The sequence below is a fragment of the Bufo gargarizans genome, chromosome 10 (genome assembly GCF_014858855.1).
Source record: "Bufo gargarizans isolate SCDJY-AF-19 chromosome 10, ASM1485885v1, whole genome shotgun sequence".
Classification (NCBI taxonomy): domain Eukaryota; kingdom Metazoa; phylum Chordata; class Amphibia; order Anura; family Bufonidae; genus Bufo; species Bufo gargarizans.
In genome coordinates this window covers 107,088,284-107,115,915 of record NC_058089.1, presented here as the reverse complement: position 1 = coordinate 107,115,915, position 27,632 = coordinate 107,088,284, and positions in this window count along the sequence as shown.

Genomic DNA, 27,632 nt, shown 5'->3' with positions numbered 1-27,632 from the left:
GAAGAATTTTATTTTATTTTTTTATACCAATCCCTGACAGTCAGTAAGTTATGCCTTTAAATGCCCCCTGCCTCTATAGATTGTTACTAAGGATGGGTAAATAAACTCTACCAAATAAAAATTTGCCACTAATTTCCCCAAGAATTTAAAATTTATTAAATCATAAGAAACCCACATTTTTTGTAATTTGTTTCAGGAGAATGAGAGAGAAAGAATACTAGGCATGATAGGCGCTCTCTACATGAGAAAGAGAACCCTCCCAGCCAATGTGTATACTATAGTATACAGTATATTGCCAAGAAACCCACAGTAGTATACTAGTTGCTCTCTCTCGTCCCAGTCTTTCCAGAAAAAAAAATATAAGTCCTAGTAGACCAAAAAGTGTTATATACCAAATTGCAGATTAACTTGAGCATATTTGATTTCGTTAGAATTGATTCAGAACGGAAACTTTTTAATTTTAATTTGGCTTGGATCCAAAATGAATTTCAAGAAATTGTCTCATCTTATTCTTACCATGGATCTGCCAGTAATGCATAATTAGCGTGGATCTGGCCCTCATCGATCAGGTAGAACCAGTGATATCTCCAAAGTGAAAACTAATAGTGTTGATCGAGCACCATAGTGTTTGGGTGCTCGGGGGCTCGGGCAGAACACATCAGGATGCTCGGGTGCTCTGCCGCAAGGCTTCACTGTCGTCATCAGGAGGATCACTCTCAATCTCCTCATCCTCTTCCTCCTCTTCTGCCCATCCACGCTGAACAGATGGAATTAAACTTCCATTGGTACTACCCTCTGAAGCGGAGGCAACCGTCTCCTGCTCCTCCTCCTCCCCATCCTCCCCCTCCTCTTCATCGTCCAATTTATTGCCAATAGCGTTATTGCCGCTCACCATCTGTGTGGATTCCTCAAAGTTTCTTAAAACTTCACAGAGGTCAGACATCCATGAACACTCGTCGCTTGTGAATAGCGGAAGCTGACTGGAAAGGCGACAACCATGTTGCAGCTGGTATTCCACTACTGCCCTCTGCTGCTCACAAAGCCTCGCCAACATGTGGAATGTGGAGTTCCAGCACCTGCTCACGTCGCACAACAGCAGGTGGGCTGGCAATTTCAAGCGCTGCAGGAGCGTTGATTAAACGGCTGAAGCTGTGGATGACTTGCGGAAATGTGCATACACGCGGCACACCTTCACCAGTAGCTCAGGCAAATTGGGGTAGGCTTTGAGAAACCACTGAACCACAAAGTTTAAGACGTGGGCTAGGCATGGGATGTGTGTGAGCTTGCCGAGCTCCAGAGCCGCCACCAAATTACGGCCATTATCAGACACAACCATGCCTGGTTCTAGGTTGAGTGGTAAGAGCCACAGCTCAGTCTGGTCTCTTACCTTCTGCCAAAGCTCGTGTGTTGTTTGTCCCCTAAGCATATCAGCTTCAGCACGGCCTGTTGCTGCTTCCCCACTGCAGTGCTACACTGCTTCCAGCATATCAGCATCCCTGAACGAATGCACTTGTCCATGTGTCCGTGGTTAAGTGGACCTTAACAGTAAATGCATTGGTCAGGGCACGTGTGATGTTACGGGATACATGTTAGTGTAAGGCGGGCATGGCACACCTTGAAAAATAGTGGTGGCTGAGGACTGCGTAACGCGGGACGGCCACCGACATGAGGCTGTGGAAGGCCTCAGTGTCTACAAGCCTAAATGGCAACATTTCAAGGGCCAGTAATTTGGAAAGCTGTGCATTTAGTGCTATGGCCTGTGGGTGGGTGGCTGGGTATTTGCGCTTGCGTTCAAATTCCTGGGGTAAGGACATTTGTATGCTGCGCTGGGACACGGAAGTGGATGTGGTCACTGCTGGTGCTTGCAAATGTCCAGGTGCAGGGCGGGAGGGGTTCCGGTCCTGTGCATTCGACAGCGGATTTGGCAGCACGTAACACAGGAGAAGAGGAGGCAGTGGTGTGACCTGCAGACACAGATTGTGGACCCAGGCATTTGGCCCACCTATTACGGTGCTTTGATGCCATGTGGTTGATCATGCTGGTGGTAGTGAGGTTGCTAGTAGGGATGAGCGAACTCGAACTGTATAGTTCGGGTTCGTACCGAATTTTGGGGTGTCCGTGACACGGACCCGAACCCGGACATTTTCGTAAAAGTCCGGGTTCGGGTTCGGTGTTCGTCGCTTTCTTGGCGCTTTTGTGACGCTTTCTTGGCGCTTTTTGAAAGGCTGCAAAGCAGCCAATCAACAAGCGTCATACTACTTGCCCCAAGAGGCCGTCACAGCCATGCCTACTATTGGCATGGCTGTGATTGGCCAGAGCACCATGTGACCCAGCCTCTATTTAAGCTGGAGTCACATAGCGCCGCCCGTCACTCTGCTCTGATTAGCGTAGGGAGAGGTTGCGGATGCGACAGTAGGGCGAGATTAGGCAGATTAACTCCTCCAAAGGACTTCACTTGATTAATCGATCGATCTGCAGCTGTGCATCATTGAGCTGCTGAAATTCAAATGCTCACTCACTGTTTTTAGGCTGCCCAGACCGTTTGTCAGTCACTTTTTTCTGGGGTGATCGGCGGCCATTTTGTGTCTTGTGCGGTGCTGCGACCGAGTGCATCCAAGCTGCGACCAAGTGCATTTAACCCTCAATGGTGTGGTTGTTTTTTGGCTAAAGCCTACATCAGGGTGAAGCTGTCACACCAAGTGCATTTAACCAGCAATAGTCTGTTTATTTTTTGGCCATATACTACATCAGGGGCAAGCTGCGCCCGTCACCAAGTGCATTTAACCAGCAATAGTCTGTTCATTTTTTGGCCATATACTACATCAGGGGCAAGCTGCGCCCGTCACCAAGTGCATTTAACCCTCAGTAGTGTGGTTGGTCAAGCTATCACACCAAGTGCATTTAACCAGCAATAGTCTGTTCATTTTTTGGCCATATACTAAATCAGGGGCAAGCTGCGCCTGTCACCAAGTGCATTTAACCCTCAATGGTGTGGTTGTTTTTTGGCTAAAGCCTACATCAGGGTGAAGCTGTCACACCAAGTGCATTTAACCAGCAATAGTCTGTTTATTTTTTGGCCATATACTACATCAGGGGCAAGCTGCGCCCGTCACCAAGTGCATTTAACCCTCAGTAGTGTGGTTCGTCAAGCTGTGACACCAAGTGCATTTAACCAGCAATAGTCTGTTCATTTTTTGGCCATATACTACATCAGGGGCAAGCTGCGCCCGTCACCAAGTGCATTTAACCAGCAATAGTGTGGTTATTTTTTGGCCATATCCCAGTCGAATTCTGTCACTAAATCCATACCGGTCACCCAGCGCCTAAATAATAGGCCTCAAATTTATATCCCGCTAAATCTCTCGTTACCGCTGTCCTGTTGTGGCTGGGAAAGTTATTTAGTGTCCGTCAAAGCACATTTTTTGTTCTGGGTTGAAATACAATTCCCAATTTAGCAATTTCATAATTTAGTGGTTTCTGCTATATCAGAGCTATTTGAAATCTATCCCTAAAAGGGTATATAATATTCAAGGTGCACATAGGGTCATTCAGAATAACTTCACACACACACGCTACTGTGCATATCCCAGTCTAATTCTGTCATACCATACCGGTCACCCAGCGCCTAAATACTAGGCCTCAAATTTATATCCCGCTGAATTTGAATACAATACATTGGGCCAAATAATATTTTTGTTGTTGTGGTGAACCATAACAATGAGAAAAACATCTAGTAAGGGACGCGGACGTGGACATGGTCGTGGTGGTGTTAGTGGACCCTCTGGTGCTGGGAGAGGACGTGGCCGTTCTGCCACATCCACACGTCCTAGTGTACCAACTACCTCAGGTCCCAGTAGCCGCCAGAATTTACAGCGATATATGGTGGGGCCCAATGCCGTTCTAAGGATGGTAAGGCCTGAGCAGGTACAGGCATTAGTCAATTGGGTGGCCGACAGTGGATCCAGCACGTTCACATTATCTCCCACCCAGTCTTCTGCAGAAAGCGCACAGATGGCGCCTGAAAACCAACCCCATCAGTCTGTCACATCACCCCCATGCATACCAGGGAAACTGTCTCAGCCTCAAGTTATGCAGCAGTCTCTTATGCTGTTTGAAGACTCCGCTGGCAGGGTTTCCCAAGGGCATCCACCTAGCCCTTCCCCAGCGGTGAAAGATATAGAATGCACTGACGCACAACCACTTATGTTTCCTGATGATGAGGACATGGGAATACCACCTCAGCATGTCTCTGATGATGACGAAACACAGGTGCCAACTGCTGCGTCTTTCTGCAGTGTGCAGACTGAACAGGAGGTCAGGGATCAAGACTGGGTGGAAGACGATGCAGGGGATGATGAGGTCCTAGACCCCACATGGAATGAAGGTCGTGCCACTGACTTTCACAGTTCGGAGGAAGAGGCAGTGGTGAGACCGAGCCAACAGCGTAGCAAAAGAGGGAGCAGTGGGCAAAAGCAGAACACCCGCCGCCAAGAGACTCCGCCTGCTACTGCCCGCCGCCATCTGGGACCGAGCACCCCAAAGGCAGCTTCAAGGAGTTCCCTGGCATGGCACTTCTTCAAACAATGTGCTGACGACAAGACCCGAGTGGTTTGCACGCTGTGCCATCAGAGCCTTAAGCGAGGCATTAACGTTCTGAACCTGAGCACAACCTGCATGACCAGGCACCTGCATGCAAAGCATGAACTGCAGTGGAGTAAACACCTTAAAACCAAGGAAGTCACTCAGGCTCCCCCTGCTACCTCTTCTGCTGCTGCCGCCTCGGCCTCTTCTGCTGCTGCCGCCTCGGCCTCTTCCTCCGCCTCTGGAGGAACGTTGGCACCTGCCGCCCAGCAAACAGGGGATGTACCACCAACACCACCACCACCACCTCCGTCACCAAGCGTCTCAACCATGTCACACGGCAGCGTTCAGCTCTCCATCTCACAAACATTTGAGAGAAAGCGTAAATTCCCACCTAGCCACCCTCGATCCCTGGCCCTGAATGCCAGCATTTCTAAACTACTGGCCTATGAAATGCTGTCATTTAGGCTGGTGGACACAGACAGCTTCAAACAGCTCATGTCGCTTGCTGTCCCACAGTATGTTGTTCCCAGCCGGCACTACTTCTCCAAGAGAGCCGTGCCTTCCCTGCACAACCAAGTATCCGATAAAATCAAGTGTGCACTGCGCAACGCCATCTGTGGCAAGGTCCACCTAACCACAGATACGTGGACCAGTAAGCACGGCCAGGGACGCTATATCTCCCTAACTGCACACTGGGTAAATGTAGTGGCAGCTGGGCCCCAGGCGGAGAGCTGTTTGGCGCACGTCCTTCCGCCGCCAAGGATCGCAGGGCAACATTCTTTGCCTCCTGTTGCCACCTCCTCCTTCTCGGCTTCCTCCTCCTCTTCTTCCACCTGCTCATCCAGTCAGCCACACACCTTCACCACCAACTTCAGCACAGCCCGGGGTAAACGTCAGCAGGCCATTCTGAAACTCATATGTTTGGGGGACAGGCCCCACACCGCACAGGAGTTGTGGCGGGGTATAGAACAACAGACCGACGAGTGGTTGCTGCCGGTGAGCCTCAAGCCCGGCCTGGTGGTGTGCGATAATGGGCGAAATCTCGTTGCAGCTCTGGGACTAGCCAATTTGACGCACATCCCTTGCTTGGCGCATGTGCTGAATTTGGTGGTGCAGAAGTTCATTCACAACTACCCCGACATGTCAGAGCTGCTGCATAAAGTGCGGGCCGTCTGTTCGCGCTTCCGGCGTTCACATCCTGCTGCTGCTCGCCTGTCTGCGCTACAGCGTAACTTCGGCCTTCCCGCTCACCGCCTCATATGCGACGTGCCCACCAGGTGGAACTCCACCTTGCACATGCTGGACAGACTGTGCGAGCAGCAGCAGGCCATAGTGGAGTTTCAGCTGCAGCACGCACGGGTCAGTCGCACTACAGAACAGCACCACTTCACCACCAATGACTGGGCCTCCATGCGAGACCTGTGTGCCCTGTTGCGCTGTTTCGAGTACTCCACCAACATGGCCAGTGGCGATGACGCCGTTATCAGCGTTACAATACCACTTCTATGTCTCCTTGAGAAAACACTTAGGGCGATGATGCAAGAGGAGGTGGCCCAGGAGGAGGAGGAGGAGGAGGAGGAGGAGGAGGAAGAGGGGTCATTTTTAGCACTTTCAGGCCAGTCTCTTCGAAGTGACTCAGAGGGAGGTTTTTGGCAACAGCAGAGGCCAGGTACAAATGTGGCCAGACAGGGCCCACTACTGGAGGACGAGGAGGACGAGGATGAGGAGGAGGTGGAGGAGGATGAGGATGAAGCATGGTCACAGCGGAGTGGCACCCAACGCAGCTCGGGTCCATCACTGGTGCGTGGCTGGGGGGAAAGGCAGGACGATGACGATACGCCTCCCACAGAGGACAGCTTGTCCTTACCCCTGGGCAGCCTGGCACACATGAGCGACTACATGCTGCAGTGCCTGCGCAACGACAGCAGAGTTGCCCACATTTTAACCTGTGCGGACTACTGGGTTGCCACCCTGCTGGATCCACGCTACAAAGACAATGTGCCCACCTTACTTCCTGCACTGGAGCGTGATAGGAAGATGCGCGAGTACAAGCGCACGTTGGTAGACGCGCTACTGAGAGCATTCCCAAATGTCACAGGGGAACAAGTGGAAGCCCAAGGCCAAGGCAGAGGAGGAGCAAGAGGTCGCCAAGGCAGCTGTGTCAATGCCAGCTCCTTTGAGGGCAGGGTTAGCATGGCAGAGATGTGGAAAACTTTTGTCAACACGCCACAGCTAACTGCACCACCACCTGATACGCAACGTGTTAGCAGGAGGCAACATTTCACTAACATGGTGGAACAGTACGTGTGCACACCCCTCCACGTACTGACTGATGGTTCGGCCCCATTCAACTTCTGGGTCTCTAAATTGTCCACGTGGCCAGAGCTAGCCTTTTATGCCTTGGAGGTGCTGGCCTGCCCGGCGGCCAGCGTTTTGTCTGAACGTGTATTCAGCACGGCAGGGGGCGTCATTACAGACAAACGCAGCCGCCTGTCTACAGCCAATGTGGACAAGCTGACGTTCATAAAAATGAACCAGGCATGGATCCCACAGGATCTGTCCGTCCCTTGTCCAGATTAGACATTAACTACCTCCCCTTAACCATATATTATTGGACTCCAGGGCACTTCCTCATTCAATCCTATTTTTATTTTCATTTTACCATTATATTGCGAGGCTACCCAAAGTTGAATGAACCTCTCCTGTGTCTGGGTGCCTGGGCCTAAATATATGCCAATGGACTGTTCCAATGTTGGGTGACGTGAAGCCTGATTCTCTGCTATGACATGCAGAATGATTCTCTGCTGACATGAAGCCAGATTGTCTGTTACGGGACCTCTCTCCTCTGCCTGTGTGTGTGCTGGGCCTAAATATATGCCAATGGACTGTTGCAGTGGTGGCTGACGTGAAGCCTCATTCTCTGCTATGACATGCAGACTGATTCTCTGCTGACATGAAGCCAGATTCTCTGTTACGGGACCTCTCTCCTCTGCCTGTGTGTGTGCTGGGCCTAAATATATGCCAATGGACTGTTGCAGTGGTGGCTGACGTGAAGCCTCATTCTCTGCTATGACATGCAGACTGATTCTCTGCTGACATGAAGCCAGATTCTCTGTTACGGGACCTCCCTCCTCTGCCTGGGTGCTGGGCCTAAATATATGCCAATGGACTGTTGCAGTGGTGGCTGACGTGAAGCCTCATTCTCTGCTATGACATGCAGACTGATTCTCTGCTGACATGAAGACAGATTCTCTGTTACGGGACCTCCCTCCTCTGCCTGGGTGCTGGGCCTAAATATATGCCAATGGACTGTTGCAGTGGTGGCTGACGTGAAGCCTCATTCTCTGCTATGACATGCAGACTAATTCTCTGCTGACATGAAGACAGATTCTCTGTTACGGGACCTCTCTCCTCTGCCTGTGTGTGTGCTGGGCCTAAATATATGCCAATGGACTGTTGCAGTGGTGGCTGACGTGAAGCCTCATTCTCTGCTATGACATGCAGACTGATTCTCTGCTGACATGAAGACAGATTCTCTGTTACGGGACCTCCCTCCTCTGCCTGGGTGCTGGGCCTAAATATATGCCAATGGACTGTTGCAGTGGTGGCTGACGTGAAGCCTCATTCTCTGCTATGACATGCAGACTAATTCTCTGCTGACATGAAGCCAGATTCTCTGTTACGGGACCTCTCTCCTCTGCCTGGGTGCTGGGCCTAAATATATGCCAATGGACTGTTGCAGTGGTGGCTGACGTGAAGCCTGATTCTCTGCTATGACATGCAGACTAATTCTCTGCTGACATGAAGAAAGATTCTCTGTTACGGGACCTCTCTCCTCTGCCTGTGTGTGTGCTGGGCCTAAATATATGCCAATGGACTGTTGCAGTGGTGGCTGACGTGAAGCCTCATTCTCTGCTATGACATGCAGACTGATTCTCTGCTGACATGAAGCCAGATTCTCTGTTACGGGACCTCCCTCCTCTGCCTGGGTGCTGGGCCTAAATATATGCCAATGGACTGTTGCAGTGGTGGCTGACGTGAAGCCTCATTCTCTGCTATGACATGCAGACTGATTCTCTGCTGACATGAAGACAGATTCTCTGTTACGGGACCTCCCTCCTCTGCCTGGGTGCTGGGCCTAAATATATGCCAATGGACTGTTGCAGTGGTGGCTGACGTGAAGCCTCATTCTCTGCTATGACATGCAGACTGATTCTCTGCTGACATGAAGCCAGATTCTCTGTTACGGGACCTCCCTCCTCTGCCTGGGTGCTGGGCCTAAATATATGCCAATGGACTGTTGCAGTGGTGGCTGACGTGAAGCCTCATTCTCTGCTATGACATGCAGACTAATTCTCTGCTGACATTAAGACAGATTCTCTGTTACGGGACCTCTCTCCTCTGCCTGTGTGTGTGCTGGGCCTAAATATATGCCAATGGACTGTTGCAGTGGTGGCTGACGTGAAGCCTCATTCTCTGCTATGACATGCAGACTAATTCTCTGCTGACATTAAGACAGATTCTCTGTTACGGGACCTCCCTCCTCTGCCTGGGTGCTGGGCCTAAATATATGCCAATGGACTGTTGCAGTGGTGGCTGACGTGAAGCCTCATTCTCTGCTATGACATGCAGACTGATTCTCTGCTGACATGAAGACAGATTCTCTGTTACGGGACCTCCCTCCTCTGCCTGGGTGCTGGGCCTAAATATATGCCAATGGACTGTTGCAGTGGTGGCTGACGTGAAGCCTCATTCTCTGCTATGACATGCAGACTGATTCTCTGCTGACATGAAGACAGATTCTCTGTTACGGGACCTTCCTCCTCTGCCTGGGTGCTGGGCCTAAATATATGCCAATGGACTGTTGCAGTGGTGGCTGACGTGAAGCCTCATTCTCTGCTATGACATGCAGACTAATTCTCTGCTGACATGAAGACAGATACTCTGTTACGGGACCTCTCTCCTCTGCCTGTGTGTGTGCTGGGCCTAAATATATGCCAATGGACTGTTGCAGTGGTGGCTGACGTGAAGCCTCATTCTCTGCTATGACATGCAGACTGATTCTCTGCTGACATGAAGCCAGATTCTCTGTTACGGGACCTCTCTCCTCTGCCTGGGTGCTGGGCCTAAATATATGCCAATGGACTGTTGCAGTGGTGGCTGACGTGAAGCCTCATTCTCTGCTATGACATGCAGACTAATTCTCTGCTGACATGAAGCCAGATACTCTGTTACGGGACCTCTCTCCTCTGCCTGTGTGTGTGCTGGGCCTAAATATATGCCAATGGACTGTTGCAGTGGTGGCTGACGTGAAGCCTCATTCTCTGCTATGACATGCAGACTGATTCTCTGCTGACATGAAGCCAGATTCTCTGTTACGGGACCTCCCTCCTCTGCCTGGGTGCTGGGCCTAAATATATGCCAATGGACTGTTGCAGTGGTGGCTGACGTGAAGCCTCATTCTCTGCTATGACATGCAGACTAATTCTCTGCTGACATGAAGACAGATTCTCTGTTACGGGACCTCTCTCCTCTGCCTGTGTGTGTGCTGGGCCTAAATATATGCCAATGGACTGTTGCAGTGGTGGCTGACGTGAAGCCTCATTCTCTGCTATGACATGCAGACTGATTCTCTGCTGACATGAAGACAGATTCTCTGTTACGGGACCTCCCTCCTCTGCCTGGGTGCTGGGCCTAAATATATGCCAATGGACTGTTGCAGTGGTGGCTGACGTGAAGCCTCATTCTCTGCTATGACATGCAGACTGATTCTCTGCTGACATGAAGACAGATTCTCTGTTACGGGACCTCCCTCCTCTGCCTGGGTGCTGGGCCTAAATATATGCCAATGGACTGTTGCAGTGGTGGCTGACGTGAAGCCTCATTCTCTGCTATGACATGCAGACTAATTCTCTGCTGACATGAAGCCAGATTCTCTGTTACGGGACCTCCCTCCTCTGCCTGGGTGCTGGGCCTAAATATATGCCAATGGACTGTTGCAGTGGTGGCTGACGTGAAGCCTGATTCTCTGCTATGACATGCAGACTAATTCTCTGCTGACATGAAGAAAGATTCTCTGTTACGGGACCTCTCTCCTCTGCCTGTGTGTGTGCTGGGCCTAAATATATGCCAATGGACTGTTGCAGTGGTGGCTGACGTGAAGCCTCATTCTCTGCTATGACATGCAGACTGATTCTCTGCTGACATGAAGACAGATTCTCTGTTACGGGACCTCCCTCCTCTGCCTGGGTGCTGGGCCTAAATATATGCCAATGGACTGTTGCAGTGGTGGCTGACGTGAAGCCTCATTCTCTGCTATGACATGCAGACTAATTCTCTGCTGACATGAAGACAGATACTCTGTTACGGGACCTCTCTCCTCTGCCTGTGTGTGTGCTGGGCCTAAATATATGCCAATGGACTGTTGCAGTGGTGGCTGACGTGAAGCCTCATTCTCTGCTATGACATGCAGACTGATTCTCTGCTGACATGAAGCCAGATTCTCTGTTACGGGACCTCCCTCCTCTGCCTGGGTGCTGGGCCTAAATATATGCCAATGGACTGTTGCAGTGGTGGCTGACGTGAAGCCTCATTCTCTGCTATGACATGCAGACTAATTCTCTGCTGACATGAAGACAGATTCTCTGTTACGGGACCTCTCTCCTCTGCCTGTGTGTGTGCTGGGCCTAAATATATGCCAATGGACTGTTGCAGTGGTGGCTGACGTGAAGCCTCATTCTCTGCTATGACATGCAGACTGATTCTCTGCTGACATGAAGACAGATTCTCTGTTACGGGACCTCCCTCCTCTGCCTGGGTGCTGGGCCTAAATATATGCCAATGGACTGTTGCAGTGGTGGCTGACGTGAAGCCTCATTCTCTGCTATGACATGCAGACTAATTCTCTGCTGACATTAAGACAGATTCTCTGTTACGGGACCTCTCTCCTCTGCCTGTGTGTGTGCTGGGCCTAAATATATGCCAATGGACTGTTGCAGTGGTGGCTGACGTGAAGCCTCATTCTCTGCTATGACATGCAGACTGATTCTCTGCTGACATGAAGACAGATTCTCTGTTACGGGACCTCCCTCCTCTGCCTGGGTGCTGGGCCTAAATATATGCCAATGGACTGTTGCAGTGGTGGCTGACGTGAAGCCTCATTCTCTGCTATGACATGCAGACTGATTCTCTGCTGACATGAAGACAGATTCTCTGTTACGGGACCTCCCTCCTCTGCCTGGGTGCTGGGCCTAAATATATGCCAATGGACTGTTGCAGTGGTGGCTGACGTGAAGCCTCATTCTCTGCTATGACATGCAGACTAATTCTCTGCTGACATGAAGCCAGATTCTCTGTTACGGGACCTCCCTCCTCTGCCTGGGTGCTGGGCCTAAATTTATGAAAATGGACTCTTACAGTGGTGGGTGACGTGAAGCCAGATTCTCTGCTATGGGACCTCTCTCCAATTGATTTTGGTTAATTTTTATTTATTTAATTTTTATTTTAATTTATTTCCCTATCCACATTTGTTTGCAGGGGATTTACCTACATGTTGCTGCCTTTTGCAGCCCTCTAGCTCTTTCCTGGGCTGTTTTACAGCCTTTTTAGTGCCGAAAAGTTCGGGTCCCCATTGACTTCAATGGGGTTCGGGTTCGGGACGAAGTTCGGATCGGGTTTGGATCCCGAACCCGAACATTTCCGGGATGTTCGGCCGAACTTCTCGAACCCGAACATCCAGGTGTTCGCTCAACTCTAGTTGCTAGTGTTCACTCCCCTGCTAATTTTTGTATGGCACAGGTTGCCAATTACAATTCTTTTGTTGTCTGCACTTTCCTCAAAAAAGCGCCAGACTGCGAAACACCTCCCCCTTGGCAAGGGAGATTTCTGCTAGGGGGTGCTCCAGGGAACAGTTGCAGGCCTGTTTAGTGTGGCCCACCTTCTCCCTTTTGCCACCCCACTGTCTCTTCCAGCCTGTTGTGGTGCAGCAGATCCCTCCACCTTTGTACTGCTGTCCTCGCTCGGCTTTCCACCTTTCCAGGTTGGGTCAGTGACTTTATTGTCCACCACCTCCTCTTCCACTTCCTCACTCTGCTCATCCTCCTGACTTATTGACCTACCCACTACCTCAGTGATTTACAACTGTATCTCACCCTCTTCATCAACCTCTTGAGACAGTAATTGCAGTTGAGTTATTGGCAACTGTGTCTCATTATCATCCACCTCATTAAACACTAATTGCCATTAACCATCGTCATCTTCTTGCGATTGTGGATGCTTAAGAGTTTGGGAATCAGGGCACAAGATCTGTCCCTCTGCAAGCATGCTTGGTGAGAGGACCAAATCAAGGTATGGCGCGGAAAAGAGCTACTCGGAATATCAGACTCTCCATGGTGGGAGGAAGTAAGATCAGGGTGAAGATTGGGTTGAGCAGAATCTTGGCTACTGAGACTGGACTTGGTGGAAGACAGGGTGGTGCTTAACAGACTGGAAGCATTTTCTGCTGCAATCAAACTGACCACCTGGTCGCACTGGTCTGACTTCAGGAGCGGTGTCCTGCGCCGCCCTGCAAACTGGGACATGAAGCTAGGTATCGTGGATGATTGTTTTTTTTTGTGCTCTGGCAGTAGGCACAGTTTCACCGCTCCCAGGGCCACGGACTTTGCGTGCACCATCAGCATCACGGCCACTTCCCCGTACCTTACTGCTCGCCTTCTTTATATTAAATGTTATATATGATTGAAAGTCTGTCACACGTACAGTAGTGTAGGATTTGGAAGTGTATGCGCAAGCAAATTTAAAAAGGTATTTTAGATGTAGAAACGTCACACAGGAGATATCCTGCCGATAATGTCAATGCTGTCACCAGTGGTTAATGAAAAATTACAGGGAATGTCACAGGTATTTGGGATGAGGAAACGTTATACAGGAAAGGTACCGGTAATGTCACTGTACGCAGCGTCTACCCAAAAATGTGCACTGCTTGTCACAGATACATTTCAGAAGCACACAGATGTGCCCCTGGTTATGTCACTGTCAGAAGCAGACAACGTCTATTGACAAAGGACACTGTATGTCACAGATATTTTTTGGATGCGCACACTTTACACTGGAGATGTGGCGCAGCTAATGTCACTGTCCGCAGCAGACACATCTACGGAAAGAGTACACTGTATGTCACAGATACATTTTTGAAGCGTACACGTTACACTGCAGATGTGGCGCTGGTAATGTCACTGTCCGCAGCAGACACCGTCTTCTGAAAAAGTACACTGTATGTCACAGATACATTTTTTCAGCGCACACGTTACACTGCAGATGTGGCAAAGCTAATGTCATTGTCCGCAGTGGACACCGTCTATTGACAAAGTACACTGTTCAGTATGTCACAGATATTTTTGGGATGCGCACACTTTACACTGGAGATGTGGCGCAGCTAATGTCACTGTCCGCAGTGGCCTAACTATTGTACACTATTTAGCGCAGGATAAGCTAAAAATAGATATTGCCGCCACTCACAATAGTCCTTAGAAGGACTTTTGGGTCTGTAAAGTTTTAGCTATTTAGCACCGGTTGCGCTAAAAATATAGATTGCTGCTGCCACACACAATAGTCCTTAAAAGGACTTTTGGGTATCTGAAAAGTTTTGGTGGCAAAAATATTCTTAAATCACTCCCTACACTGTCTGTCCCTTCCTCAGCACAGCTCTCCCTGACTAAGAATGAGCCAAACATGCGTCATCGGGTGCTATATAGCACACAATGATGAGTTCCGGCCAGCCAACCACTTTAATGCCATTCGCCAACATGGCTACAGCAGTACAGTGAGGGCAGTATTTACCCGCACATTTATTGGCTGTGTAGCAGCCAAGAAACGTACGGGGCGGAGATTCGAGCATTGTGTTCGAGCATATGCGGTATTCGGCCGTATACCGCCATGTGACGAGCATCGAGATGCTCGAGCGAAACAGGTGTTCGGCCGAGCATGCTCGATCATCACTAAAAACTAAAATAATAATAATTATTGCATACTTAAAGGAGAATCTTCACACTTCCTTAAAAGTGGTCATTAAATGAAGCCAACAGTATAGGAAGTAGGTGGTTGTAGTCATTTTGGTTCAACCTAAATATGTACATGCAGTGAGGAGGATCTTCGAAATAGCAGAAACTTGGCTTAGCTGAAGACATCTCCTTCAGTACCTAAAACGAAATATATAATTCATCTTCTATCATTCTCCAGTTCTTCCAGTTTTGGCTAACAGCTATCTTATATTTATCCCACGTGTCATTGGAGATTTCATGCTTCCACGGTCAAGATTAAATTCTGCAGTATTCACGGGAGTAGAACTATATATAGAACAAGTATAAGTAAAAGCCAAAAAAACTTCCTTTAATAACTCTGAGCGATACAAGATCGGTTGGAATTCATTTTTGTAACATCTATCTCAAATACAGCTCCTGAGATTAAATATTTCTACTGGGATATTAAATTAATGTCACATACCGGGAGACGCCAAAATGCGCAGTTCAAGTGTTCGTAACCCTTTTAACCCCTTAGTGACCAGCCTGCTTCTGGCCTTACTGACCAAGCGTTTTTCTTCCTTTTTTCATTGTCGCGTTACAAGAGCTATAACTTTTTTTACTTTTTCGTCTAAAGCAGGGCCCGTGCAGCGCTTAGACTGGGCCACCGTAAAAAAAAAATCGGCAGCCCAGCCTAAGGCCCCTTTGTGACCGCTGTAAAAAGGTGTATGGGTGGTCAAAGAGGGGTTTACATATAAGAAAATAAAATTTGATCTCCCAGGGGAATTTAAAGCCTTAGGGAAATATAGTGTTCATCTCTTGTACATAAACATAATTAAACAATTTGTTTTGTAGAATAGATGAGATCTGAAAGATATCAGACAGCAGGATCAAAACCAATAAATCAGACATAATGCCTGATAGGGTTAATCTTGCTAAATAAAACATACTTCATTAATGTTTTTACATTGCACCATTCATGAGAAAAATAACTTTTTCTTTTATTTTTGTTTGCTCCTCTCACCACCTGTTTTAGGGTGTGTTTAATATTTAGCAATTTGTCAGCCATGTTGTTTTGTAAAATGTTGAATAATTTTAATAAAACAAATAGAAATGGAAAAAAAAAACTTTTAATTAAATAAATTAGGTCTTCAGTGCACCAAGGCCCCTCTGATTTGCACTTAGACCACTCCGCATGTAACCTTGATTGACAAGGTCAGGCATCTCTCCTGGCCCTATAATCTCTTGCTTGAGCTGTAGTCTAGACTGTCAGTGCATGCACAGTAAATCAGATTTTGCTTCCCCAGAAGTCCAGATGACCATGGCGCATGCGCCGATGATGTAGTCCTCCATCATAAAGAGGAGACGCTGGAGGAAGATTATGTCATCAGTGCATGGACAGTTGTCTGCTAAGGAAGCAGAATCAGAAAAATTGCGCATGCACAGATAGTGTAGTCTACAGTGTTGGCATGAGACTGACTCTTGTCAGTCAAGGAGATAGGGGAACTGGGCTAAGTGACAAGTACATGAGCTCTTGGGCTCTGAGGGGCTCAGGCCTGCTACCTCAGTGCACCAAAGACCTAATTTACATATTTAAAATATTATTATTCTCAGGAACAGCTAAACAAGTAACATACATGTGATATCATTTTACTCAGCAGTGTCAACCCTACAGTGATTGAGTCTGGGTTAATAGGGTAGATTCTGCTGACAGATGCCCTTGAAGTTCCATTAGAAGTTCAAGGAAGAAAACATTAAGGGGTACATTTATTAAGACCAGTGTTTTAGACCCCGGTCTTAATAAATGCCAGTAGTTGGCAGTATTTCCACTGAAGTTATCAAGAGGCGCCGACCTCTCCATAACTTTGGCGTATCCAGCGCCATTTCTAAATATAAGACAGCTTCCAAGCTGTGTTACATTTAGACCAATTTCTAAGCCTAAAACAGGCAAAGAAAACTGGGAATGAGATGGGCCCACAATTTGAGACCTGGCATGAGCGGGGCAAAGTCACACATAGCGGCGCAACTGTTGTGTGACCATCTGTGTCTGAAATACACTAAATTTAGGTGTGTTTCAGTATAATTACTAACATTTTTCATTTCCTTTCATTTTTTTCAATAGGTCTTTATTAAAAATGTTCAGCCTTATCTGAGTTGCAAGGGTTAAAAATCTGTCTGTTTGGAGGCTGCCAGTTTCTATTTTCTTTGAATCCCGTCTTTGATGGTTCATATGTAGCTCCTATTTCTGATCTCCTGGCCTCATAAACACTCATTATACAACATTCTTATCAAACTGATAAGAATATGGCTTAAATGAGCGTTTATATGGTCAGGAGATCAGAGATAAGAGCTACACCTGAGCCATCAGATGACAGGATTCAAAGAAAACATAACCTGACAGCATGCAAACAGACTGATTTCTAACCTTGTACCTCAGAAACGGCTGAACATTTTTAATACATACCAATTGAAAAAAAGATTTTTAGCCCGCAATGAGTAAAATGTAATCACAAAAATGCCCCTGAAGGTTTACATCATGACAATGATCAAAATCTAGTCACTTAAAGGTTTTTTTCAGAAATTATTCACAAATGGCCACCAGCAACCTGTCCTGGAATGTAAGAAGGACTGATTGCCTCCTCTTGCAGAGCTGCCTAGGTGGGCGAGGCAGCGGGCCTTCGCTCTACAATAGATGGTAATGATGTGATCCTGCCTATGATAAGCCATCATGGCTGAGCAGCCTGACAGGAATGCTTACCAACGTGTAATATATGTAAGTGCCAGATCGTAAGTGAGGCTCCCACCCCCTTTCCCCCAGGAAGCTGTGCAGATGGGGGAAACAAGTCCTACTCATATTCTAGGACAGGTTGCTGACAGCCATTTTAAATTATTATTGAAGAACCACTTTAAGTACCGCACACATTCACAGATTTCCTTAAAAAACAGTGCTGCCATCCGGTCACTGTGCAGAGAACTGCAATAACGATCCATTCACACAAATTGACCTTTTTTGTGGTTCCTTGCATAATGGATGGACGCGACATCTCTTGAATAGCAAACAGAACTATATTGCAGCGGTTCTTAAGAAAGGCATTCCAGGTGTTGCCTCAAAATCTAATCAAGCATGTAAGCTGAAGATATAACTTCAATAGCTGTCAGCAAACATTTGTTTGATTGACTGGTATTCCTCTCACTCCACCCAAGCTTAGCTTGGCCGAGTATGCATATGTTCTTAAAGGAGATAGAGGAGGAACCAACAGCTCTGGAGGAATCTTCAGTAAGAATAAAGAATTCAACACACTGTAATTCAACAAGCTCTACCCTTCTTTTGCTTGACTTTATCTGTTTGGGAAGACTGGCACACCCCTTGTTACATATACAGTAGAGTAGTTAGTCCTGCCAAAATGTGTGGATTTGTTCAAATTTGCTCTTATGTGTATGGGCTCCTTTTGAAAGGGGTGTATAGAATATGGTGCTTCAAGGAGCCATCATGGGGTGTTACTTAGATTTCTATTGGGACAGTGTATACTTCTGTACAGGATTTATGCATGTGGTTGAGTACATGCACCAGTAAAGGGTTTTTATGGTACTTTCTATTAATGACCTTATACTTATGATAGGCCAGCAATGTCAGATCTTCTGAGGACCAACACCTGGCACCTCTGCTGATCTGCTTTTCCACAATAGCTCCAGAGCTGGAAGACCATGTATAGCTCCATCCATTGTGCAGTGGACAGAGATGGTTACTAAAGTGACTAAAAGCAATGATTCAGTAACCCACTCCATCCACTACACAATGAATGGAGACGGATCCCCAACGATCAGATATTGATGGCTTATTTTTAGGATTGGTCATTAAAATAAAAGTACCGGAAAACCCCTTTAATTGATTGTCACGTGGTAAGATCACCAGGAATTAGTCACTAACATCCACTGAAATCCATCCAATCTAATAAGCACTACAAATGCTTGAGGATTTGTTAATTTAATCGTGAAATATGAGAAGTTCTATAATATATTGCATTTGCCACCCTATGAAGTACATTCCAAAGAGTCATCATTTGCCATATGCCATCAAGGCAGGCTTTTCTTCTTGTCAACTGTAAAGCCATTCGTGCTATCTCGCTACCTTTGGTTATTAATGTAAGCACCGACAGTAAAATGATTGGAGTGAAATTGGTATTGCAGATTTATGAACTTCCTTTAATTTATGTAATTGCAATCACCGCTCAAATTTTAACAAGGAAATGGAATGAATAAGAAAAGCTTGTCACTTGTCGGACACACTTAACGATGCTAATTTCATAACTTCAGCTTGTTAGCACCCCGGCACATTTAAGACAAAATAATAAGAGAATTATCTAGTTAATGCCAGAGTATTAGCTCCATCAAAGGTTCTCTAACCTGCATGAGAGTAAAGTCATTTTTCTAAAAATGCAATCAGCTCTGGATGAAAAGAATATTCCAAAAGTTTCAGATTTTCAGACGGGCAGCAAAGTATATAGAGGGTCATTTATTAAGATCAGCGTTTTAGGCACCGGTCTTAATAACCCCACGCGCTAGCGGTGGATCCGCCAAAGTCATGAAGAGGTGCCGTCCTCTACATAACTTCTATGCATCCAGCGCCGGTCTAAACCTATGCCAGCTTCCTTGCTGGCTTAAATTTAGACCATTTTCTGCACACAAAAGAAAATGATAAATCACTATCACTATCCCAGCCCACGCCAGGACCCCTTTTTTAGACCTGCCGTGAGCAGGGAAAAGTCCCAGATAGCGGCTCAAATAATCTCTGTGTCACAATCTGTGCCAGAATATGCCAAAAATAGGTGAATTTCTGTTAGTAAATTACTGCCATAGTTTCTTTGTCTTTAATGTTTTTTATTTATTTATTTATCAAAAGTAGCCATGTATAGCAGTTACAAATATAATCTTTATTGCATCAAAAATAAATGATCAAGTTCTGCATTGCTATTATTGACAATTTGTAATACATAACAGAGGATAAGTCATCAGTAAAAAAATCCTGGAAAACCCTTTTAAGTCCAGCTTTATAGACTTGGTAGAGGACGGTCTTATCCATTGGCTGTACTTGTCTATGAAAGAACTGTACTAACATTAACATATTTTTAAAGAGCATCTGTCAGTAGGATCAGCCCCATTAAATCAGACACACTGCTTGATAGGGTTGACCCTGCTAATTGAAATGATACCTTCCTTGTGAAAATTGGTTGCAGCATTCCTGGGGGAAAATACCTTTATTTGTTTTAGAGCACTAAGGGATGGGCACTACCACTTTGGTGCACCTCATCATCTCAGCTTTCCAATGCTGGCTATTAGAATCATTAGAATTAGCAGGATCAAGCCTATTAGGCAGTATGTCTGGTTTAACAGAGTTAATACTGCTGACAGATGCTCTTTAAAATATAAGTGAAAAAGTAATTTTATGAAAATACAAACAGCTCAGGATAGAAGAATTTTCCAAATTTTTAAATGGGCAGCAAAGATTATAGTATACTCATGATGACTGGTTATCTGTACAAAATGTTGCATAATCCGGAGTGATTTATCTCCACCTTTATAGCCTTGGTACTTTATAGTCTCATCCATTAGCTCCACTTGTCCATAAGAACTCTACTAACAGTCATTAACCATGCAATTGAAAATATTTAGATATGAGTCCGCCATGGATGTTCCACCAGTAGTCGCTTCGTTCAAAATTTCCGATTAATATTGTACCGAGCCGAAGTTAGTTATTCGCGAAGTCGCCCTTGACTTCATTAAATAACTTTGGTAATTGATTTTTAAAGTGGAAAACCACTTTAAAACTTGAAACCAAACTTGGCTTCGGTTCTGAGGTACCAGTCAGAACCAAAGCCAAGTTTGGTTTCAAGTTTTAAAGTGGTTTTCCAGTTTAAAAGTCAATTACCTAAGTTATTCAACACACAACTTCGTTAATAACTAACTTTGGGTCACCGGAGCCCATACATTCTAAGTTCCCCCCACTAACCCCCTGGCACTGATGCTAGGGACAGGCTGGTGTGTATGTTAATGGCCCTTTAGGCAAAGTTTTATGAGGTCAGTTCTTGGCTCAGAATCTGTCCACTAAGATACATTTTCTTGTGGGCATTATAGCGACTTCATAACACTTTCTTCCAACCTGTCATAATTTTCCACACATGTGCATATCAAACATGGGGGGGTTATATGAAGTGCTAGGTGTGTTCTCTAATTGCCATTTCTTGCAGCGCCATGATTGAGGTGACGCTAACACAGGTGAAGCAGGTGGATGGCCTAATTCCAATCCAGAGCAGAACATGGCCAAGTTATAAATTAGGTCCACTATTTGATGACTCTTCACCTGTATGATTTTTGATACATGACCCCTACTGCAAGTGGTACCTTGGAACCGCACCCGAGTTCTGGAAATGTTTTATTACAGTAGAAATCAATTTATGAAGTTATTATGCGAAGTCTCAAGAGACTTCGCGAAGCAATAACTTTGGCTTATCAGAGCCAATACATTATAATAATGTATGCAGCGCATGCTCCGTATAGTATTGAAACAAAGTTTTATGCGAATCCCCACAACACAACTTCAGAAAGACCGTCCTTTAGTATAGATTAGAGATGGCAACAACCTTTATCATACTTGAAAGAGAAGTAACAATAAATTCCTCATTGAATAAAGCACTTTAAAAAATACCTGTTCCTAAACCAAGTTTCTTTGAGGTACAGAATAGTTCTTCCTTACCTTTCCATTTGGCTCAACATATCCCAACAACCATTTTTGTAGCATGTCAAAGTAATGTATTGAATTTGTATTGAAAAAAAAAATAAAACCATTAATTTCTAGAAAGGGTTGACAAATCTGTAGTATCTTTATGGAAAAGGAATTCCTCAGGGGTGGGGACTTTTTTTAGGGGTTTGTTTATGGGAATAAGGCTATAAAAGATTTCATTCTAAATAATTATAATAGGAAATAGTTTATTTCTGGATCACATTTGGATGGAGATCTACATAAAATCCCCAAAATTAATGAACCCTTCGGAAATTAATTCATAAACCTCATGTGTTATGTAATGCTTCTTTCCACTCATGATCACCGCTATCAACAATCCATTTATTATTTTTTTTAAATATTATCCAATAGAGATGAGCAAATTGAATCCCACAAAGTCCGAATTTCAGGATAAATTCCATTTGCCAAGAGGCCGAATTTCCTTGTGCTTTGTGTCAGCGAATCGATTTACCCTGAAATAGTATAAAAAACTAAGAAATTAAAACGTACCTCCTCCATTCCCTTGCTACGAGCCATCATCCTCCATCTTGCTTGAAGATCTTGGCCGAAATCCCATGCGGCACGAGATAACATCATCACGCGGGCCGGGCTGGCTGGCCCGTCGCGAGCAACGGGAGGCGGTAAGTTTGATTAAAACATTTTTTTATTGTTAATTTTACACTCAGATGCCGCGATCATGTATGAACACGGCATCTGAGGGGTACAATGACGAGGGCGGCGCTATCGCAGCTCCCTGTCATTGCACCCTCTACTTACAAAAAAAGGCACTTTCGTGACGACGTAATTCATCACAAAGCTAATTTTTTCGTGAAATTCTGCGAATCAGCCGAATTTAGCTGTTAAGAAATTCTCTCATCTCTATTATTCAACATAACTTTATCCCAAAATTAATTGCTATGCAGTTTAAGCAACTTCATCTTCTCTGCTGCCGCTCTAATGTCCTGTAAGTGGACCATTGGGGATGAGCCAGGTGCCCGTGGTCCTCAGCATCTCTCGATATTGACAGTTTTGGCTCAAGGCACCAATGTCATTCTTCCCTTATGTATCCAACCATTATCTTTCATATACTGAAAGCAAAGCTCTGTTCCCTTTTGTATTTTCAACTGTCTGTCATAAATTAGCTGAAACCTGGCAATTGGATTGTATTAGCAGCAGCAGATGACAGGGTGGCATAGAATATATTCTCATTTGCCACTCACACTTTATGCTTGTCTGTTTGAATCAGACCATCTTTGCTGATGTAACAGAGTTGAACATTTGTTGATGCACTAAACTGCATCATTTTGCATTTTTATTGCTGATTTTTTTTGTCTGTACGCTTTGATAGGTCTTCACATAAAATATGCATTCTTTTCATCAAATTACACCGAAGGACTGTTTTAAAATGATATTAAAACACTTCCATTTCCAGAAGTTTTAAAGTAATTCAATGACTAGAAAAGTCTTTGATTTGAACCCTACAAGATGATATCACAGGATTTGTACAAGTCACCCCAGGTTTTGCACCTCACTTCATTGGTCACTTGGCTTATTTTCAATTGTTTTCAATTAGTTCCAAGTTTTTAATGTTTTTGGCTAGAGAATTTTCCAGTCTTTAGATATTGATGATGACTAGTGAAGAGCGAACCCGAGCTGCAAAGCTCAGGTTCGTGCCAAACTTTGCGAATTTGGGTACCTGGACCTGAACCCGGACTTTTTCACTAAAGTCCGGGTTCGGTGTTTGGGTGATTTTATTATTTTCCGTAATAAGATGGTAATATTTGAAAATAATAACATTCTTAAGACATAATGCAAAACAATATGGCCATTTAGGGGTTAAAAAAGACTCACCTCATCCACTTGATCGCGCTCCAGCAGTCTCTTCTATCTTCCCTGAACAGGACCTGCCAAAGTACCCGCGATGTGCACGATGACATCATCACAATCTCTCACGTGGTGACATCATCATGCATATCCTTTGGCAGGTCCCGTAAAGTGAAGATAGAAGAAGCTGCTACATCGCAATCAAGTGGTTGAGGTAAGTTATTTATTAGTTTTTTTTAACTCCTAAATGGCCATACATAGTAACATAGTACATAAGGCCGAAAAAAGAAATTTGTCCATCCAGTTCGGCCTGTCATCCTGCAAGTTGATCCAGAGGAAGGCAAAAAACCCCTGTGAGGTAGAAGCCAATTTTCCTCACTTTAGGGGAATAAAAATTCCTTCCTGACTCCAATCAGGCAATCAGAATAAATCCCTGGATCAACGATCTCTCTCTAGTAGCTATAGCCTGTAATATTATTACACTCCAGAAATACATCCAGGCCCCTCTTGAATTCCTTTATTGTACTCACCATCACCACCTCCTCAGGCAGAGAGTTCCATAGTCTCACTGCTCTTACCGTAAATAATCCTCTTCTATGTTTGTGTACAAACCTTCTTTCCTCCAGACGCAGAGGATGTCTCCTTGTCACAGTCACAGTCCTGGGAATGAATAGATGATGGGATAGATCTCTGTACTGACTCCTGATATATTTATACATATTAATTAGATCTCCTCTCAGTCGTCTTTTTTTAAAGTGAATAACCCTAATTTTGATAATCTTTCAGGGTACTGCAGTTGCCCCATTCCAGTTATTACTTTAGTTGCCCTCCTCTGGACCCTCTCCAGCTCCGCTATGTCTGCTTTGTTCACTGGAGCCCAGAACTGTACACAGTACTCCATGTGTGGTCTGACTAATGATTTGTAAAGTGGCAGGACTATGTTCTCATCACGGGCATCTATGCCCCTTTTGATGCAACCCATTATCTTATTGGCCTTGGCAGCAGCTGCCTGACACTGTTTTTTGCAGCTTAGTTTGCTGTTTATTAAAATTCCTAGATCTTTTTCCATGTCAGTGTTACCGAGTGTTTTACCATTTAATAAGTACGGGTGACTTGCATTATTCCTTCCCATGTGCATAACTTTACATTTGTCAGTGTTAAACCTCATCTGCCACTTATCTGCCCAAGCCTCCAGTCTATCCAGATCACTCTGTAGCAGTATATTGTCCTCATCAGTGTTAATTACTTTACACAGTTTAGTGTCATCTGCGAAAATTGATATTTTACTATGCAAGCCTTCTACAAGATCACTAATAAATATATTGAAGAGAATAGGGCCCAATACTGACCCCTGAGGTACCCCACTAGTGACAGTGACCCAATCTGAGTATGTACCATTAATAACCACCCTCTGTTTTCTATCATTGAGCCAGTTACTTACCCACTTACATACGGTTTTGCATTCTGTCTTTTTCCGATATAACCATGCTATAACTGAAAATAATAAAGGGAAGTTTGGGTCCCCAATGACTACAATGGGGTTCAGGGTAAAGTTTAGGTCAAGTTTGGGTCCCGAACTTTGACCTGAAGTTTGGCCGAACCTGGCTAACCATGGGTTTGCTAATCCCTAATAATGACTAGTGATGAGCAAAGCGAGCTTCGAATGTTACATCCAAAGTTGCTTTGTTCAAAACTTCAGATTAATACTGTATGGAGATCTGTACAAAAACAAACAAACAAACAAAATATCATACTTATCCATCCATTTGAGCGCGAAGAGGCCGCCATGACCATCTTGCTTGAAGATCCTGCGCAAAATCTCAAGATTTTTTATTGGCTAAGGTGGCCTCTTCGCGCTCAAATGGATGAGGTAAGTAAAATGTAAACTTTTTTTTAATGAGCATGCTCTAAAATGCTTTAATATTGATCTCAGATGCCGTGATCAACAATGAATGTGGCATGTGAGGGGTTCATTAACAGGAGCAGGGCAATCACCATTACCTATAATTGCACTGGTTACTTTTAAAAAAAAATGCGCCTTGTGACAAAGTAATTAGTCACGAAGAAAATTTAGTTTTTTTATTCGGCGAAGCTGCCAAATAAAATTTTTAAGAACTTCTCTCATTTCTAGTCATCAATATTTAAAGAGTGTAAAACCTCTTGTACTTGACGTCAGTTTCTCGTCTTATTCCTTTATCCATAGATATGTTTACAGTAGAATCAGGAAAGATACTGTAGCTGCAGACTAATTGCTGTCTTCTGTGTAACTTCAACCCATTCACTCAAGTCCTGCTTATGTGCACTCCTGAGCTGCCTATATATCTTGGATTCTCCCTCTTGATTACCTACAGCATATAACTAGCAAGAAACAGTGTCATCCACATAAGAAGAGTGAACCACAGACATCTGGGAATAATTGGCATTTTGTGCGCTAAATTAAAGCTAAAACTTCATTCAGTCCTCAGTTTTTTATGCTACAGTATATAATGTCTATATAACAGTGCCATATAGTTGTATCTTCGTAATAGAGTGTTTACCGAACTGTGACATATGGTACTCAACTCAAATATTACTTCCATGGAATATCTAACTAAAGACTAATACAGTGCCTAACTAAAAGCAGATAGATATGTCCTAAATAATTTAAAGAGGTTACCACTTGATTAAATGAAAAAAAAAAATAATAATAATCAAACATCATATCGTACATAACAATCTCTTTCTCAGAGGCTCAGGGGTTGTGTCCTTTCTGCTTCAGCCTTCTCTTTATCCATCTCCTTATCTCCTCCTAATTCAGGGGATTGTATGAAAATCAGTTGGCACTTGACAGTTCCTTCAATTTCTCAATCCGTTAGCCCCTTTTCCTTTGTTTCATTCAGACCCATTTGCACCCATCTGAGCCCAGTCTATTGACTTTAATCTCCAAATGACCTGTTTCCAATCTTCTACTGTCCACTGTTTGTATTTTTTTCAAACTCGAGCCGACGCTTCTTATGACGATATTGAAGTTGAGTCTTCTTCACCTTTTTTCAAGCCACCATTAAATATTTATGTCATGCACGTCGCTCGGTGCTAACATGGACGTCTGTGATCTCACTATCACAAAGCATATGAGACGTCTCCACTGTGTTGTTTATCGCGCCAGAACTAATAGACCTTCTGATGAGCCGACTTGTTGCCTCTTCGCTTTGGAATGGGTGGAAGGACTTCATTTCGTATTTTTCCAACTTTCATGCCGCTCACATGATACAGTTTGGAAATTTTCTCGGTCGAGATACCGCTATTGATGAGCCGGATTATGATGTTTCTCTTTTCTCGAGAAATCTTCTTCATGGCTGCTCCTCCATTCAAACCAGTGACCTTCCACTTGGGAATCAAACTGCTATTAGGGAATGTGAGAACAGGTTGTAATTTGTAGTATACAAGAAGAAAAAGGTAGTTCCACCACCAGGAGCAAAACAGTAACAATGCAGTTACATGACAAGAATCTGCAGAACTAATCATATGCTAAATAGCCAAAAGTCTAGTTTATGTATGAGATAGCCAAGATGGTTGTCTATGAAATGATGGCTGTCTCACGTTCAAAGGTGTAGTGGATGATGAGAGATGGAGCCTGAAAGTCAAAAGCTCAAAATGTTCTCACTAGGGATGAGCGAACCCGTGGAAGTTCGATGTTCACCGGGTTCTGCCAAACTACAAGTCAAAGTTCGGGACCCAAACTTGACTCTAAACCCAAACCCCATTGAAGTCAATGGGGACCAGAAGTTCACTTTATTATTTTCCGTTATGACATGGTTATATCGGAAAATAATAGCATTCTTAAGACAGAATGCAAAACAATATGGCCATTTAGGGGTTAAAAAATCCCCTCATCCACTTGATAGAGCTGCAGCAGTCTTTTCTATCTTCATTCAGCAGGACCTACCAAAGGACCTGAGATGTGCATGATGACATCATCGTGCTCTCCCACGTAGTGAGCATGGTGACCTGTAAATGGCCATATTGTTTTGAATTCTGTCTTAAGAATGCTTTTATTTTCCGATATAACCACGTTATAATGGAAAATAATAAAATCACCCAAACACCGAACCCGGACTTCAGTGAAAAAGTTTGGGTTCGGGTCCGGGTAGCCAAACTCGCAAAGTTCGGTACGAACCTAAACTTTGCATTTCAGGTTTGCTCATCTCTAATTGTTACCCTTTTGCTCATCAGTGTATATTGGGGAATGTTAAGAGTGGACATATCTACATATATATATATATATATAAATATAAATATATATATATATACTAAATTACTGCTTTTGCTCATATGATAATCCATTGTTGACATGCAGAGAAAATTCAGACAGCTCAAGTTGGAAAATTGACATTTCTAGTGAGTCCCAAATTAGTTTATGTAAACTCAGTGGTAAATGCCATAGACTTAGA